The sequence below is a fragment of the Eptatretus burgeri genome, chromosome 1, assembly GCF_056783735.1.
Source record: "Eptatretus burgeri isolate ZD-2024b chromosome 1, Ebu_testis_v1, whole genome shotgun sequence".
NCBI classification, from domain to species: domain Eukaryota; kingdom Metazoa; phylum Chordata; class Myxini; order Myxiniformes; family Myxinidae; genus Eptatretus; species Eptatretus burgeri.
The window spans coordinates 45,397,416-45,416,826 of record NC_140961.1 but is presented as its reverse complement, the minus strand read 5'-3'; positions in this window follow the sequence as shown (position 1 = coordinate 45,416,826).

Sequence of the window (19,411 nt, the reverse complement as noted above, 5' to 3'; positions counted from 1 at the left end):
CAAATCCCGCTCAGCTGTTGAATTAACACCAGGTGGGGTTGACTCTGCCTGTCATCCTTCCGAGGTCGGCAAAATGAGTGCCAGCATGCTGGTATACTGTGTCGGAGTGGCGACCCGTCCAGGATTGTTCCCAATAGCCAAGGAGACTGCTTCGGCGGCACAAACGCTCTGCACAGAGTATGGTCCTAATGGATGGATGGATAGATAGCTCCCTTTCCCTTGTTTAATGGGTAATTAAATGTTCATGCGCTGCGGAGTTAATTTGATAGTCAGGGTTTTCTTTTTTATTTTTACATCAACGATAACTACAACAACACGCCTTCACCTCGCTTCCTCACACCGACGCCATTGCCTACGTGCGTGTCAGCACGTACGTGGGCGGAGTTCACAAGGACCTGACATCGCTCTCGTCCAATCAGGAAGATGCGAGCGAGTTCCCCGACGGTCGACGAATAGGCGCAGGCCACGCATGAGCGAACCACGCCCGAGAAGACAACGAAGAAACAGGAACAAATAATCTGCGCTCCGTCTTCTCGAGCGCGTGTTCTGGTGCTCGGCTCGTCCCATCGCTGGTGCTGGTCGGATCTCTCTCGTCGCTGGTGCTTCTCTGCCCTCGTCTTGTCGCTGGTTCTGGGCTCGTCGCAGCGATCCCTCACCTCGTCTCGCCGCCGCTGGATTCGGCTGCCCTGGTCCGTTCTTTGCCGATTGGTGCTCGTGGAAGGTCCGGACGTCGAGCCGCGCGAACACGGCCAGGTAGCCAGCCACGTTCTTGTCCCTCAGCTCGACTTCCCTCCGAGCTGAAGGGATAATAAAGACCATTTTGGGTCCGTTTCTTTTGGGTGTGCGTCTGTCTGTGGGCCCGTCTTTAAGTAGAAACTGGATAAGTGCTTTTGCTTGTACATTGCATTTCATTTCTTATAATTGGATAACTCTGCTCCTTGCGTGCTCCCCTGCCCCCCCCCCATTATAAATAAATCCCCTGTTAAATGTTTCAGCTCGTTTTTGTGTTTCTTTCATTGGCTTAGCACGGTGCATGTTGGGAAATTTGGGAAGTGGAAAAGTATACATTTTGACCGACGGGACCTCGGTCACCATCCGCTCGGGTTGCGCACGGGTTGAGTACGCATACGGCTCATCCCGTACGAGTGCCGTCGAGGGTGTGAATCCTCGGAAGCTCGCCACGTGGTCCTCTTGGTATTTTGAAGTTTGGCAGATAAGCCTGTCCCACGTGGTTGATTTATTGACGATTCACGGTCCTCTAAGGGACCCGTACCTGTCAGAGTTTTCCGAAAGGTACGATCTAGATTCCGGGTGTTCGGTAGAATCGACCCTACTGCTCCACCTTGCGGTCGTGCTTGCAACCGACGCCCGGCTCCACAACAAATTGGTGTTCAGGAGTGGGATTTGAACCCCTCCGTCTCCACGAAATTCACGGATTCGGATCAGGGGTGTAGGGAGCAAACCCCCCCCCCCCCGTTTCCCCCAAATTACGAGCATTTCAAATTTTATTCCCAGCACGAAACATGTCGAACCAAGACGAGCTGAAGCAGGTCGGTAGTGGTAGTAGTGTCGAGGAAACTATGGTCCAGGACCCCACCCCCATGCAAGAAGACGTGCCCCCGCAACCAGGCTCAGAGTCCGTAAGGGGCGCAGCGGTGGCGTATGACACCCCCCACCTCTGTAAAAGCTCCCCCCCGATTTCTGCCAGTTCCACACACCATCATGGCGGATCGGCTCCGCCATTTGACATGAGGCAGATGTTGGAGGCGTTGATGCAGGAAATGAAAACGAATGCGCAAAGCATGGAGCGTAAAATGGATGACATGAGGGGTGATATGCAAACACTAAAGGGTGATATGCGAACGCAGCGAGGGGAGATGTAGAGCATGGGGTTGAACCTGCAGGCCGGCATGAGAGGCATAATGGCGGCACCACCTGGTGGAGCGACCGAACCGACCAGAGGGAGTGCAAATTGTGTCGGGCCCACAATGAAGACGAGTAAGGTCAAGGGGACAAGCGACGCCATGACAATAATAGGGGAAACATGTAGGGTGAGACACGAGGGGACGACGGAAAAATTAAAAGAGGTGATGGAGACAGGGAAATTAACAGAGACAAAAGGGATGACGGAGAAAGTAGTAGAGACACGAGAGAAGTCAGAAATAAAGAGGTAGACGAAGGAAGCAAAAGAGGGGAACGAATTAAATAAAGTAAAAGACGAGCACACACAGGTAGAGCTAAGAGGGGACAATGGGGTGAGCTGGTGGAATATTTCGTGACCCGGCGCGAGCATCAGGATGGCCTCCTCAAGGAACAAAGGGAGACGGTATGCTCCCTTGAAACAGATCGCGACGAGGTGAGTCCGGTCGAGCCGTGCGAGGTTGAGGGGATGTCTGATGTGAATGGGTACACGCGGAGCTTGGGGGGTATGGAAACCCCGAGATTGCTTGTGGTAGCACGAATCCCCGAAGTGATTGTCCCGGAGTGTGTGGTGGAGTGTATGAGTGGTACGAGTGTGTCGAAATGTGTGCAGAATGCGAGTGCCATGGCATGCGTGAGTGCGTGCGTGGAAATGGACGGACCGATCCAGACGGGAGACGGGTGTGGCGAGCCTCCTGCGCCGTGTAAAGTTATTTTGGTAACTGCGCCGGTCCCGCGAGACGCCACGTTCGAGGCCCGTTCGGCATTTCGCGAACGGCCCTCGCGCGCAACTACGTGGAGGGAAGCTCACTCCAATTATATGCCCCGGGCAGGATGTGGCAAGCATCCTGTTTTGGCAAAGGAAGCACTAGTTAGCGGGATGGGTTTAGCTTAGTTAGACCGGCCTCATGGGGGCATGAGCTGTCCTCCATGGGGCCCGTGGACTAGTTAGTGGGAATTTAGGTTAGATTTAGAATGGAAAATGAATTTTGGAAGACATGGACAGACATGGAATGTGTAGTGGGGACGTAGCTTAGCTACGTAGATTAAAATGGAACGTGCACTAGTTTAAGGGACGACGAGGGACCACGAGTTAGTCAGGGGAATTTAGTTAGGAGAATGGCAGTGTTGGAGTGTTGGTGTGAATTGAAAAATGAAAAGGAATGTGTGTGATGACTGAATGTGGGTCAGCGGGCCCAAGAGTGTGAATGGAGCGAATGTGGTATGCATGGTGTGAATGAATGAGTGGGGGGAGGAGTGAGTCCCACCCAAGTGACCCCAGGGTCAGTGTAATGTTAGTTAGTGGTTTAGTGAAATTTACCAAAAGGAGGTCGTTCTGTTGTTGGTCTGGAAAGAAGGCTCGAAACCCATTTGTAGGGGTGCAGAAGTCCATGGACCAGTTGGGAGTGTGGCTGTTGAAAGGTGAGTATTGAGTGGAGGGCACCCCGGACACCGGACTGGTCAGCCAGAGTTGGCCAAGGGTCCAAGGGACCGGGATAGTGTAGTGGCCACGGGTGACCCGTCGGAAACGGGACCCGAAGCGCCGAAATGCCACATGGGCATTGGAGGGGGGCAATGCCAGGGAGGGCAACCCCCCGCGTTCATAGGGAGCAGGTAGGCTTGGAGACAGCCTCAGGGCCCGGGGGTGCCATGGTTAGAGTTCGGTAGAGGGGAAGTCCCTGCCAAGTGAGCCACGCTGCCCAGCCACAAAATTGTGCAAGGGCACGAGTGAAAATTTGAGTGCCAGGCCCAAATTAATAACGGACACCAACACAGGCGATGGGAATCATGGTTTCTCGAAGCAATAGTTTAAAGTGACAGGCGTTTTGAAAAGCCCTGGGGTAGTTTAAGGTTAATAAATGCTAAGATAGTTAGGAGATGTACCCCTTCGCACCATCCATCCCTTTGCTCTCTATAGGCCGCTGGACCCACCTTGGGAAAGATTGCTGAATTATGTGGGAGGCCATTCTGAGGCTTTGTTGGGCCTCGAGACAGGATGCTAGTCTCTCCCTATTCCCCTCCAAAACTGGAACGTAGGGGTTGGGAGTTGATGGACAGGATAGGTTAGCCGGACAAAGACGATAAAGGGGGTTAGGGAGACGGAATTATATTAAAATAAAAATAAAAAAGGGCTAAATTTGGTTGTTTCATTGTTGCAAACTAAGGGAGTGGGTATGGACAGAGACAGGCAAAGGCGATAGGTTGGGGGGAGACCGTAGGTTAGGTCCGAGCCCGTTGCCAGAGTGGCCGGCACCACCGCACTCCCTCCACAAACCTCACGGAACGAGACCAGAGGCCGGCCAGCTTCGCATGCCGGCCTGTTGTGCTGTATTTGCTGGTCCGCACTTGCCTTGCCATGCCTTGTTTGCCTGCCTCTGCCATGACCCCATGGCTGCTAGCCCTATTTGCATTGCCCTGTGTCACCGTTAATCACCATGTGTGCTTGGACCATTGCTTCAGTGTGTTTTGCAAGGACTGCCCTGCAGGCAGAGCCACTCCACAAAGACTGCGTTTGTGCAGCCCATGCATCCATTCTTTTTTTTGAGTCCATTCCCCTGCACCGATGACTTTACAATGACTTGTGACATTTTCTTCCACAGATTACCGGTCCTGGGCCATGGTTAGTGTAAATAGTAGGTAAAATTGTAAATAAGTTTGACCCACCTGTTGTTTGTCTTAGCGCCGGCAATTGTAGTTCAGTTGTCCGTGTGAGTCTGTTAGTTACTTACGCAGCGCATTAGGTTATTTATTTTTGGGACATGTATGAAAAAAAATGTCGCACTCAAAGATCCGAAGGTAAAACGTACTCGGGGAGAACTCACATATGCTGGTCACACGAAAATTTGACGACTCGGGACGAGTCTGTAAAAAGGAGAAGGGGTAGTGTTACGAATTTGGAAGCCTTGTGTACAGATATTCAGGTCCCCATAGCTGTTATTTCGAGAAGTAAATGTGGATAGATAGCTCGTTTCCCTTGTTTAATGGGTAATTAAATGTTCATGCACGCAGTGCATGAACATTTAATTAATTTGCTTCTAAATCTTGTGTCCAAAACTCATCACTTTCTGTACCCACCTGACCCAGTCACACCCAGCTGTTCCTGGACTCTATGTCCTTTTCTTCTGACAAGGTGGAGAGCTTGCTGTCAAACCTCGACTCAGATTATGCAGACGGCATCAGCCCACGTGTCCTAAAAACCTGCTCCTCTACTCTTGCTCACCCTCTGTCTGCTCTATTCACCCTCTCATTTGCTCAACGTCATCTGCCATCTGCTTGGAAATCAGCACACATTAGCACTATGCATAAAAGGGTGCAAAAACGGATCCCTGCAACTACAGACTAATCGGCCTTCTCCCAATCACCAGCAAGGTTATGGAATCCATCATCACTTCAGACATTAAATCCTTCTTCTCCAATGTTTTGATTTCCGATGATCAATGTGGATTCAGACCAGGTCACTCCATCATGGATATGCTGTTTCTGCTCTCCCAACAATGGATGGGGATCCTCAATGCCAGGCATGAAATCAGAGCCATCTCCCTAGACATATCGCGTGCTTTCAATACGGTCTGGCATCCTGCCCTGCTCACCAAACTCTCTTCCTATGGTATCCAAGGACATCTCCACTCATGGCTCGCAGACTTTCTCTGCTGTTACAGCCAACATGTGGCCCTGAATGGAGTCCTCTCATCCCCTTTTCCTGTCCAGGCTGGAGTTCCTCAAGGCACTGTTCTGGGCCCTATTCTTTTTCTGGAAAATCCTCTTTATCTCTTTGCTGATGGCTCCACCCTCTACTATCCCATCTGTCATCCCTCAGATCAGCAAGCAGCAGCCTCTTCACTCTCTGCAAATCTGGATAATATCACAAGCAGGTCCCACATGTGGAACATGCCTTTCAATCCAGAAAAATCTCACACTCTCACTACATCTCTCCGAAAGGACTGTCTGGAACCCCCCCCCCCCAATATACTTTGTTAACAATCCTCTTGAAGTCCTTTCATTCAATTTTCTGGGTATCACTATCTGCCATGATCTTTCCTGGGAAAGCCACATTTCAAAGCTGGCCTCAAAGGCCAATCGCCGACTGGGCATCCTCCATCGTGCAAAGTCCTTCCTTGGCACACCTGAGCTCCTGACCACATACAGAGCTTTAGTCCGCAGCCTGATGGAGTACTGCTCTCCCTTCTGGGCTGGTGCTCCTGCCTCTCACCTTTCTCGGCTTCACGCTGTGGAAACCAAGGCTTGAGGATCATTGGTATCTCCCGCGATGAGGCTGAGTCTTTGGGTCTCTCACTCTCTCACCACAGGCACATCGATGGTCTTTGTCTTCTGCCGTCTCCTCTCTGGCCTCGCCCCCCCCCCTGTGAGAAACTAAACTGTTTGAATTTATAATGAGGTAAAATGCCAATTAGCTTTAGTTAGTGCTTTGAGAAAGAATTTAATAAATATATGCTGGGAAAGCTAGTCGGCAGGTAAAATAAACATTTACCAAAAGGAGGTCGTTCTGTTTCCATTCTAAATCTAACCTAAATTCCCACTAACTAGTCCACGGGCCCCATTCATTAAAAGTCCGGGGTCCTTTCATTCAATTTTCTGGGTATCACTATCTGCCATGATCTTTCCTGGGAAAGCCACATTTCAAAGCTGGCCTCAAAGGCCAATCGCCGACTGGGCATATCCGGGACCTCAAATATCCGGGGCCTTCGCTCAAACCTTTCAGATCTTTCCATACAGGTTGCCACTGACAAACCAGACATTATCTGCCTAACAGAAACTTTCCTCTCCCAAGACGTGTCTGACTCCCAAGTATCTCTCCCTGGCTACTCCCTCTTACGGTATGACAGACCTGAGCCTCGTCCTGGTGGAGGTGTTGCTCTCTTCATCAAAGACTCTATTCCTCACTCTCCATGCACTGCTCTCACTCCCCCACACCCCCAGGAATACCTCTGGCTTCGGCTTCCCTCCACTCCCACCTCATGTTTATATGTGTACTGTACCGTCCACCGAACAGTGATGACTCCATCTACATCTCACTATCCGAAAACATGGACCATCTTCTATCTTCTCATCCAAACTCTCTCTTCCTCTTATGTGGTGACTTCAATTGTCATCACGCCAGTTAACTAGGTGTGGGTACCTCTCTCACCTGCCATGGCACCTCAGCAAAAGCTTTCTGCGACTCATTGGGACTGACTCAATCGGTCAACTTCCCGACCCGGATCTCAACCAATGGTACTCCATCTCTTCTGGATCTGATTTTGACAAATTTCCCTGACAATATCTGCTGCTCTTCCTTCGCTCCAATTGGTTCTTCTGACCACATCCTTGTTAAAGTGGACATCTCTCTGGCTGTTATCAGAGAACCACCTCACCGCCGTCGAGTCTGGCATTTCACTCAAGCCGACTGGCAGGGTCTCCGAGCAGCCATCAAACTTACAGACTGGTCTCCTATCACTACTTTCTCAAACATCAACTCATCCTGGGAATTCTTTCAAAGAAACTTGCTCTCCCTCATGCACAGATTTATCCCCTCTCGTGTTCAGTTGTCTTACCCTGCCTTCCGCCCTTGGTTTACTGAAGCTTGTGGCGAGGCAGTCGTCCTGAAACAACTTGCCTTTGCCTCATGGAAAGCAAACCCAACTGAGGGCAATCTCAGTTCTTTCCACAAAGCTCGGAACAAGTGTGTATCTACCCTCAGGAGAGCCAGAAAACAACATCTTTCTCATCTCAAGTCTGAACTCTCAAACCTTTCTCCCTCCTCAAAATCCTGGTGGCGTTTAATCAAATCTGTTACTGGTGTATGTTCCCCCTCCATCCCCTCCCTTACCTCAAATGGCCGCACTGCTGATTCCACACGTGATAAAGCTGAATGTCTAAACTCGGTGTTTGCAGCTAAATCTTGTGTCCTAAACCCATCACTATCTCTACCCACTTTACCCAGTCGCACCCAACTGTCCCTGGACTCTGTATCCTTTTCTCCTGACAAGGTGGAGAGCTTGCTTTCAAACCTCGAGTCAGATTCTGCAACCGGTCCAGACGGCATCAGCCCACGTGTCCTCAAAGCCTGCTCTTCTGCTCTTGCTCACCCTCTCTCTGTTCTATTCACCCTCTCATTTGCCCAAGGTCATCTGCCATCTGCTTGGAAATCTGCTAACATCACTGCCCTGCATAAAAAAGGTGCAAAAACAGATCCCTATAACTACAGACCAATCAGCCTTCTCCCAATCATCAGCAAGGTGATGGAATCCATCATCGCCTCAGATATGAAATCCTTCCTCTTCTCCAATGGCTTGATTTCCAATCATCAATTTGGTTTCAGACCAGGTCACTCTATCCTGGATATGCTGCTTCTGCTCTCCCATCAATGGATGGAGGTCCTCAATGCCAGACATGAAATCCGAGCCGCATCCCTGGACATATCACATGCTTTTGACACAGTCTGGCACACTGCCCTGCTCACCAAACTCTCTTCCAATGGTATCCTTGGCCACCTCCACTCACGGCTCGCAGACTTCCTCTCCTGTCACAGCCAACCTGTGACCCTAAATGGAGTTCTTTCATCCCTCTTCCTGTACAGGTTGGAGTTCCTCAAGGCAGCGTTCTGGGCCCTGTACTTTTTATGGTTTTCATCAATGATCTCCTGGACTCTCTGGAAAATCCTCTTTATCTCTTTGCTGATGACTCCACCCTCTGCCTTACCATCTGTCATCCCTCAGACCAGCAAGCAGCGGCTTCTCCACTTTCTGCAGATCTGGATAAAATCACAAACTGGTCCAACATGTGTAACATGTCTTTCCAATCCTGACAAATCTCACACTTTCACGATGTCGCGACGAAAGGACGTTTTACAAAACCCCCCATCCACTTTCTCAACAATCCTCTGGAAGAAGTCTTTTCTTTCAAGCTTCTAGGTCTCACTATCTGCCATGACCTTTCCTGGGAAAGTCACATTTCCAACCTCGCCTCAAAAGCCAGTCGCCGACTGGGAATCCTCCGTCGTGCTAAGTCCTTCCTTGGCCCCCTTGAGCTCCTGACCACTTACAAAGCTTTTGTCCGGAGCCTGATGGAGTACTGCTCTCCCCTCTGGGCTGGTGCTCCTGCCTCCCACCTTTCTCGGCTTCACGCTGTCGAAACCAGGGCATTTAAGATCATCGGCATCTCCCGCAATGAAGCTGAGTCTTTGGGCCTCTCACTCAATCACCGCAGGTTGGTCGGTGGTCTTTCTGTCTTCTACCGACTCCTCTCCAGCCTTGCCCCCCCTGCTCTCTCTGCGATTTGTCCCCACCACATTTCCACAGGGCGCTCAAGGTCCGCCAACAACCCCCTTCTGGTAAAACTACCAAAATCACGAATCACTGCTCATCTTCACTCTTTCATTCCTCTTTTTTCCCGCCTTTGGAATAAACTTCCTCACTCTATTCTTTCCCATTCTTCCCTCCAGGCTTTCAAAACAGCTGTTCACCACCACCTCTTATCTTCCCCCATCCAAATCCTCGATCTTTTCTACCCCCGATAATCCACCCAAGCCCACTTCCTTCATTTCTCCTACTTTCCTTCCTGAAAGTCCCTGAAATGTCCATCTTCTCTTCGCCATGTTCCCCGTCCCATCCCCATCCCTCTCCCTTCCACAGTTCACCTAATGTGTCTGTTCCCCACTGTTTTGTCCCTTCCACTCCCGCCCCTCTTGTCTCATGCCTCCTTGCTGTGAGTTGTGTGTTAGCTCTCATACGAGCCTCAACCAAAGTATACAAAAAAAAAAAAATTCCTCTGTTGTGAAACCTTGTAAAGCCATATCCCTCACCAAATGGCCAGCAAGAAATGACATATTCTTCCCTCCCCTCACTGGGGCAATCTGGAGCCTGCTCCGGAAACAGACCGTTTTCATCCTGTGTTTGTGTTTTTTAAAGCGTACAAAGTTTCATCTGTTGTTTCTCCAAAGACCTCTCTTTGTTCAGTTAATTTCCTTTGAAGAGTTAAACATGCCCTGGTGAGATCACATATATATGTGCTATACCCTATGTTAAAGTTAAGTTTTGCTTGTGACACTGCTTCAGACTCGCTTTCTCATGCACCAGTTTTGTCTTGTATTTATCACTGAATAAACAGCTTAAACTGAACTAAAGGTTTTTCTGTCTTAAGGTGGCCAAAACTGCCATGACAGAATTGGTGACGAGGATGGGATCGACAGCCTCCGTCCAGGGAGAGGAAAGGGCCTCTGGCGGTCAGCAAACACCGGCGGAGCCGAAGGTGAGAGACCTCTGCTGGAGGGTGGCCTGTTCCTGCCGGGCAGACTGCCCTGCTTCTCTCTGCGGACGCTGCACAGTCCCCAACCAAAATATATATATATATATATATATATATATATATATATATATATATATATATATATATATATATATATATTTATTGAGTGAAATAAAGGACTTTTGGGGTTTTCGTCGGGTAAAGGTCCGGCATCAACCCATAAGGGGCAAAGGGATTTATTATTCCTTTCGTCAGGTAACATCTTGTTGTGTTTTGATAAAAGCGCCGAGTCACATGCTGGAGGGCGGAGGCGTTGCACAGAGAGTTGGTGAACTGCCGAGTCAGGAAACAGCGTTAAAGAGGCACTGCTTACGGGATGAAGTCGCCAAGTCACGGGCTGGTGGAAAAGCGCAGGTATTGTCACAAGGGCGAGTAACGAGGGTATTTTGTACCAAAGTTGCGAGAGCCGGGGGCCAATGAGTTTGAAGAAGTCGCTGTAAATAAGAGGCGTGCTGATGAGTGCTTGGACCGATTTAGAGGCACGGTTATGGGGCACCAGCATTGAAAAGGAGCAGGTGGTGATGTGTCCGCAGGGTCAAACGCCGAGTATATGAATGAGACCTTTGGGTCGAGTACTTCAAAAGATGTGAAGTTGTGGGCAGAGTGAACCGAAAAACAGAGGATCCACCGAGATAGAATAGAAAAGAAATTATCGCGCATGGAACCAAAGTGATTTAATGTGAAGTGTGTATATTGGGTCAATGTTTTGAAAGTGTCTTAAATAGTTTGTGTACAACGTTTCAGTGCATGTGGGTTTACGTGTGTCAGATATATATGTAGTTGTATTGTGGTTACAGCGTGAGAGAATTGTAATGAATTTGTAAATCTACACGAGGCTTGAGTGCGGAGCGAGGAGCGTCCAGAAGGGAGCACGATCTATCTGTGCCTGGCTGTGTATATGCAAAGTAGGTTGTTGGGACAATTGACAGTCAGGACAGGCATGAACAAGTGGGGACAGTAAAGAGACATGTAAACGATATATGTTTGATAAGTACAGACCAGAATTGGTATGGGACCTTAACAAAGTGGTGTGATTGGATGAAGGCGAGTGCAATAGTTTTCTGATAGACCTGAAGAGGGAAAGTGATGAAAAGATCAATCACGAGTTTGGAATGCGGACGGAATGTCTCATCTCCCATCCATCTGTCAGGATGTTCAAGTTGCCTGATGACTCTATGTTGACAATTTTTGCTTCAATAGGAACACAATACTGACAAGTCGACTTTCCTTATGTAATACCTCTGGAATACTGGGTTGGGAATCAAACCCAGGCGAGACAACTTTGAGGCAGAGTTGGACAGGCCTGCCCACTTTTGCTTCGGTGTGGGGTCGTCGTGCTGGAGGCAGTAGAGGGATAGTTGGATTGTATGATCCTATTTGGAGAGAATATATGGTTTTGGTTTGGTACAAACATAGAGCATAGGATTTATTTGTTCTCCTATATTATGTTACAAAGGTGAATTTGCATCTGAAATGGAGAGATTGTGTTGAAGTGGGGTGGGAGGGATGCCTTGCTGTGAAGTAGAGGAATTTGCCTTGGCAGGATATATGTGATTTGCTTGATAAGGGAAAGGAGAGTGGGGGGCAGCTTGTCTTTGTAATGCTCGAGAAACTGGTTGCAGAAAGAAAGGAAAGAAAAATTGTAAAATTGATTAATAAGGAAATTGACTTTTGCTGGTAAAAATATTGAAGCAAAAAGATATTGTTCTGGTTTTATCTGTTGATTGCAAGTGCACATGGGATCAAGATAGAAAGGACAATTCTTTGAGCATACCAATGCAATTTTAGTATATATGTGAATAGAGTGGCGTACCAGCGATGGCTTGTGTTTGGAGAATACCTCGTGTGCTGGTTGGCACCGAAGTCGAAAGATTCAAAAGTTGTTGGTAAGTGTTTTGGATTTGGAATGTGGAACTAAGCGAGCCAACCATGTAGATGTAACAGAGGGTGCCGCATGTTAGAGCATACAGGTACAGGTCGCTCATTGTGTGAATGGCTGCAGGCAGATACACGGAGGTGAGCGTGTGCATGTAAGAAAATGCCGGCAGGTGAGGATGCCATGCGAAAACCATGGCAACTAATGACAACACTGGAGTTTGAATACCTCGGTGCAAGGATTACACAAGGTGGTTTACCATTGCATTCCCGATGGTGGTCAGGAAAGGAGTAATTCCAGCTGTGTGTATGATGACTTTATGAACCATGAGTCAAGGTATCTGGTCACCATAGTTACCATGACATGTTTGAATGAGGAATGAGTGAATGTGAATGAGCTTATAACGATTTGAATCGCTCATGGTGAGGAAAAGCATTTTACTGTGTGTAACGGCTGTGGGTTGTGGACATAATACATGCGCAACTGAGCAGGGCACGGAGACTGCATGGATGTTCCTGGGGGAGGGGTCACCTGGTATTATGGGAAGTACTTTTGATGAGCCGAGTTGACACCTGGGACATGCCGAGAGTGCCGTGTAGTTTGTGAAGTTATTCATCCTTGCCGCACGGATTTACGTGCATGGTGTGTGGATGGAGGGTTGCGCAGTGAGGGGAATTTTGCAGAGGTGTTTTAAAATTACACGTTACAATGTGGAATGGTCTTGCTTGGGCCACCATGTTGGTTGGCGGGCCATGCGGGTGATGATTGTGGAGCTCCTGGTGTTATCATTGTAGGGGGGTTTTGTGTTCAGGCCAGTGCATCTTTTTTTGGAGTGGACACAACAGGCAGAAGAAAACTTTGGTAAGGGCAAAACAGTTCTGTCAACAACGCCAGCCTTGGGTTTGCCTGATTATGATAAGACGTTTTACCTATACACCCATAAGAGAGATGGATTTGCACAGGCAGTACCAACACAGCAGCACGGTGATAAAATGCATCTGTTAGCTTATTACAACACGAAACTAGATCCGATGGCGCAAGGATTTTCACCATGTTTGCGGGCAGTAGCTGCTTCCTCATATGCTGTACAAACCACAAGTCAGATCGTGATGACATCGCCTTTAGTACTGCGGATCCCGCACTGTATGATGGAGAGGAACATAACTGCCAGAAGGTAATGATGAAGACCGCTACTTCCTGGACAGATTTAAAGGACATCCCACTTCAAAACCCCAAAATGATAGTCTTTGTGGATAGCTCATCATCAAAAGCAGTCGATGGGTCATACTGTCAGGATATGCAGTGTGTTCTGAAGTGACGTTTTGGAAAGTGGAAAGCTACCTCGACATTATTCCGCACAACAGGCAGAACTATGTGCGCTAATGGCGGCATGCAACCTCCCCGGGGATAAGGGCTTTACAATGTATACAGATTCCCGATATACGTACGGGGTGGCACACGATGTAGGGGCACTTTGGAAAATAAGGGGGTATATAACATCACAAGGTTCGCCAGTCAAAAATGGTAAATTGATAGCGGAACTGTTAGAAGCTATTCAATTACCAAAACAAATAGGGATAGTAAAATGCCGAGCACATACGTAGCAAAGAGATAGATATGGTCCCAAAAGGAAATGCCTTCGCTGATTTAGCAGCAAAACAAGCGGCGAAATAGCAACAAATAGCAAATATGCTTGTTAAATCGAAAAATGAGGGAAGGGTGCCAACTACTGACGACATTGCAGCACAACAGGAGGAAACTGAGGAAAGTGAAAGAGCCAAGTGTGAGAAAACAGGTTGTTGCGATAACGCGGAAACACAACTTTGGGTCTCAAAGGAGGGTAAGGTGGTTGCCCCAAAGGCGCTTTTACCATGGCTTTCTCGTCTGGCTCACTGAAGTGGCTACACGAGCAAACGGGGGATGCAGAAGGAGGTGCTACGAACGTGGCACGCTCCGGGGTTTACAGCTGTGGCGGAAATTTTTTGAAGATGATGTGTGTATTGTCAACACCATAATGTTGGTAAAGTGTTTAAGCAACCGGAATGAGCTCATCCTCCACCCTGGGGGCCTTTCGTTCATATTCAAATGGACTTTGTAACCATGCCAAAATGCTGTAATTTCAACCACATTTTGGTGGTGGTCGATATGTTCACCAAATGGATTGAGGCATATCCATGCAGAACATGTGATGCAAGGATGGTGGTAAAGCTTTTGCTCAAAGAGTACATTTGCAGGTATACCTTAGAAAATATCCAGTGATAAAGGATCACATTTCACATCGGATATAACCAAGGAACTCTGCAAAGCTTTGCAAATAAAACAACGCTTCCACTGTCCCTACGATCCTGAGTCTGCAGGGCAAGTAGAACGCCAGAATGGCATACTTAACAACAAAGTTGCTGAAATATGTGATGAAACAGGTTAGAAATGGCCGAAGGCTATGCCTCTGGCACTGATGTCGATGAGGTCAACGGTAAACAGGCGCAGCGGATTGTCCCCACATGAAATACTGATGGAGAGACCGATGCGAGTGCCGGTAACAGCTCCATTAACCCTGAAACAAATGGACATACATGGGGAGAGGACAATGATTAACTTCTGTGCTGCTCTAACAAAGGTTGTCAAAGAATTCAACTCTCAGGTCAAACAAGCGCTACCAGAACTAGCTTCGGAGGAACACCATGGCATCCAGCCTGGCAACTGGGTGTACGTCAAGGTGTTCAAGCGAAAGAACGCACTGAGGGCACGTTTGACCGGACCCCACCAGGTATTATTGGTTACTCACACAGCTGTCAAGTGAGAAGGTAAGCCAAGATAGACTCGCACATCTCACTGCAAAAGAGCATACAGGAAGTCGTAAAGCGAATAGAGGAAACCCGCAAGTGGGAAGAACGTTACCGGGGATTCATGACATATGTAGCGGTGCTTCTGATTAACATGTGCATAATTATGATAATATGGACAATAACAGACAGTGAGTGCATTATGGGAATGCCATGGAGAGCAGAATCTTTGGTAGGTCGAGAGCAGGGAAAACAAGGAATGGGTCATGACAGGGTATGCAGGGCAGAAGAAGGGAAACATCAGGACCAATTGCATGAGAAAGGCGTGTATGGGACTCGTCACACACTCTTCACGAACAGGATTGCCGTTAGGGGTGATTCCATTTGAGGAAATAGATTATTGCGGAGCCGGATGGTACCGTAATTACATGGAAGATAACCGGAAGGGCATAAATGGGACATCAGCTAAAGTAGCGTCAAACAGTACATATCCATGGCATGGTATAGCATGTAAGGAAGGTAGCTGCAAAGTACCATGGCTATTTTAAAGAAGGGGAGTTCGGATCTTGGTTAAAGGGAGTGTTTGGTGGATGCGGAACTTGGATACTCCACATATTATCCAATGGACTCATGATATTCGTCTCTGTCTTTTTAATGTTGAATTCCACATTAACGGTACTTGTGCGCCATTTTTTATTAACGAGACAATCACCGTCATTTCCCGTCATTTAACGGTAATATAAAATTATTATATTAATACGCTAAGCCATATTTTGTGGACATATCTCCTCCAAAACTGCCAGATGGATTGTCGTCACTTTCGGCATGCGGGTGGTCTGTGGTCTAATGTACAGCATGGGCTAGGTGAGATCACGCCAGATGGACAGGTTTGGGAATTTTTGGCGATTTTCTCATTTTTACATTCATTTGCATGGCGACGTGTGACGTCACCGCTGAGCGGCGTAATGACATCATGACACCATCGGTCATTTGCTGACGTCATTACGTCTGTCGTCAACAGACCATCACCGCTGAGAGGCGTAATGCCACTCCTAGAAAACAGCGTCTGCAATGTAAAACCCTCTTCTGCACATGCTGATTCCCTCAGAAGGTGAATTTGACACAAAAAATATAACAAGAAACATTGTATATAAAGAAATTCTATAAATCACATTGTGAACACTGGATATATTGACGTACTAACGAACCCTCAATTTAGAAACTTCGCGCAAAGCGCAGGTTTGGCTTGTGACAATTAAAGGCACACAAGGGAAAACCAAACAATATATTTACTACATAACAAATCATGATTATTAAAAGGAGATATATATATATATATATATATACATACATATATATATTGTTGCGGGGTTGGTTGAGAAGACCACTAGGTGGGGAAAAGCGACGTCGATTCCCACCAGACTCCCCGGAATTGTAGGCCGTCACTCACGGATAATTTTGTGACGCGGCGGGTCGCTTAACCGACCGTGGACGCCAATAACTCAACCGCGTGACCGAGGGTCCTCCCGTCTATGGGTGAATCGGGTTACCTAATTAACCATGTGGTTTAACCATCGGGGAACCATGCCCTCGGTACGCCTTATCCGAACCGGATCACTCTACCCGATCGGATCTCCTTTCCGGATCGGATGCAGCCGAGCAGCACTGCCAAGGACGTACCGGCTAGAAGGAACGGATTGTTGGGAATAAAGACCCGGCTAAACATGGATCCGAACCATGTTGGACCAATGAGGGAAAAGACAAAGGCGAGCTGGGAACATTTCTACAAGAATTAATTATTTACAATAAGCGAGGAAAAGCATGTGGCACAACAACGGTTTATTGGGGATGTAATGCAGGGAAAGATGAGAGAGGTGTGGGGTGCGGCAATTTTACAAGCAACTTACAAAGCAGACACAGTGCAGACTTGACGTGAGATTAAAAAAGCAACAATAAAAGATCTTATACAGGCTTACTTAAGGGACAGGCACCAACACTCTCAGACACACTCAGACAAAGTAAACCCAATTGTGAAAGGGACTTTTGCAGCCAGGGAGGGAGGGAATTGAGGTTACAGTTTCTCGGTACTTGAGCGTTTTGGGGGTGGGATGCTCCGTGGTGCGGCACCCGACAATGGTTCAGTTGTTTGGCCACAACCGTACGTGTGGAGATCGTGTCTGCAGGAGGGGCTCGTGTGAAGAAGAGTGGAGTCCAAAGGCGGGTGAGAGATGAGCAGCAGGCAGGACCATGCAAGAGGTCATTTGTTGAGAAGCAAGGGGCGGTTCGACGTGTCGGTGGAGACAAGTGGTAGGAGCACTCACTCTCAATGATGACTCCTCTCCTTCAATTCTCCTTACTCCTTCTTCAATACTCAAAAATCTCTCTCAATTCTCTTCCCAACCCTCATCTGCAATTCTCCTTCCAACCAACCCAACTACCTTCGCAACCACTTCAACCAACTAACTTCGACCACCCAACTTCCACACTCTCTGAGGATTGCTCCGTACTTTATAATGCCTAGAGTTCGGGGAGGAGCCATTTCGAAACCGACGTCATCGTCCGATCTGAGCATCCCGATTGGACCGGCCCTTCACGTGGTCCACCTTTCTGGGCTGGGTTTCAGCCAGACTCTGGTATGGTCCGCCCACGGTTGGTCCACCCACGCCGTGCATGTCTGGCTTTTGGCAGGTGGATGTGGTGCAGCCACAGCGTTTGTCCAGCCGAACGTTGGGATTTTGACTCAAAGTGAGTGTCCGGGTAGACGGTGATGCGCTGTGGCCAGCGAGACGAGGGTAGCAAGCGAGGCAAGGCACCGTGGATCATAAAAGGAGGGGATAAAATAAAAGGGGAAAAATGATTTATTAATCCTAACTCATAGCACACCTTGTCCTCCCACTAGACAAAAGGTAGGGAACTAACTACACGTATATTAATGGAATAACTGACTCAGGACAACTGTATGTTGTGTGTGTGTATATATATATATATATATATATATATATATATATATATATATATATATATATATATATATATATATATATATATATATATATATATATATATATATATACATATATATACATATATATATATATATACATATATATATATATATACAGTGGGGAGAACAAGTATTTGATACACTGCCGATTTTGCAGGTTTTCCACTTACAAAGCATGCAGAGGTCTGTACTTTTTATCATAGGTACACTTCAACTGTGAAAGACGGAATCTAAAATAAAAATCTTGAAAATCACATTGTATGATTTTTAAATAATTAATTTGCATTTTATTGCATGAAATAAGTATTTGATACATCAGAAAAACAGAACTTAATATTTGGTACAGAAACCTTTGTTTGCAATTACAGAGATCAGTCCTTTCCTGTAGTTCTTAACCAGGTTTGCACAGACTGCAGCAGGGATTTTACCCCACTCCTGCATACAGATCTTCTCTAGATCCTTCAGGTTTCGGGGCTGTCGCTGGGCAACACAGACTTTCAGCTCCATCCAAAGATTTTCTCTTGGGTTCAGCTCTGTAGACTGGCGAGGCCACTCCAGGACCTTGATATGCTTCCAACGGAGCCACTCCTTAGTTGCCCTGGCTGTGTGTTTCGGGTCGTTGTCATGCTGGAAGACCCAGCCACGCCCCATCGAAAATGCTCTTGTTGAGGGAAGGAGGATGTTGGCCAAGATTTCGTGATACATGGCCCCATCCATCCTCCCCTCAATACGGTGCAGTCGTCCTGTCCCCTTTGCAGAAAAGCATCCCCAAATAATAATGTTTCCACCTCCATGCTTCACGGTTGGGATGGTGTTCTTGGGGTTGTACTCATCCTTCTTCTTCCTCCAAACACGGTGAGTGGAGTTTAAACCAAAAAGCTCTATTTTGGTCTCATCAGACCACATGACCTTCTCCCATTCCTCCTCTGGATCATCCAGATGGTCATTGGCAAACTTCAGACAGGCCTGGACATGCGCTGGCTTGAGCATAGGGACTTTGCGTGCGCTGCACGATTTTAATCCATGACGGTGTAGTGTGTTACTTATGGTTAATTTTGATACTGTGGTCCCAGCTCTCTTCAGGTCATTGACCAGGTCCTGCCGTGTAGTTCTGGGCTGATCCCTCACCTTTCTCATGATCATTGAGGCTCCACGAGGTGAGATCTTGCATGGAGCCCCAGACCGAGGGAGATTGACTGTTATCTTGAACTTCTTTCATTTTCTAATAATTGCGCCAACAGTTGTTGCCTTCTCACCAAGCTGCTTGCCTATTGTCCTGTCACCCATCCCAGCCTTGTGCAAGTCTACAATTTTGTCCCTGATGTCCTTCGACAGCTCTCTGGTCTTGCCCATTGTGGAGAGGTTGGAGTCTGATTGATTGAATGTGGACAGCTGTCTTTTATGCAGATAACGAGTTCAAACAGGTGCAGTTAATACAGGTAATGAGTGGAGAATGGGAGGGCTTCTTAAAGACAAAACTAACAGGTCTGTGAGAGCCGGAATTCTAACTGGTTGGTAGGTGAT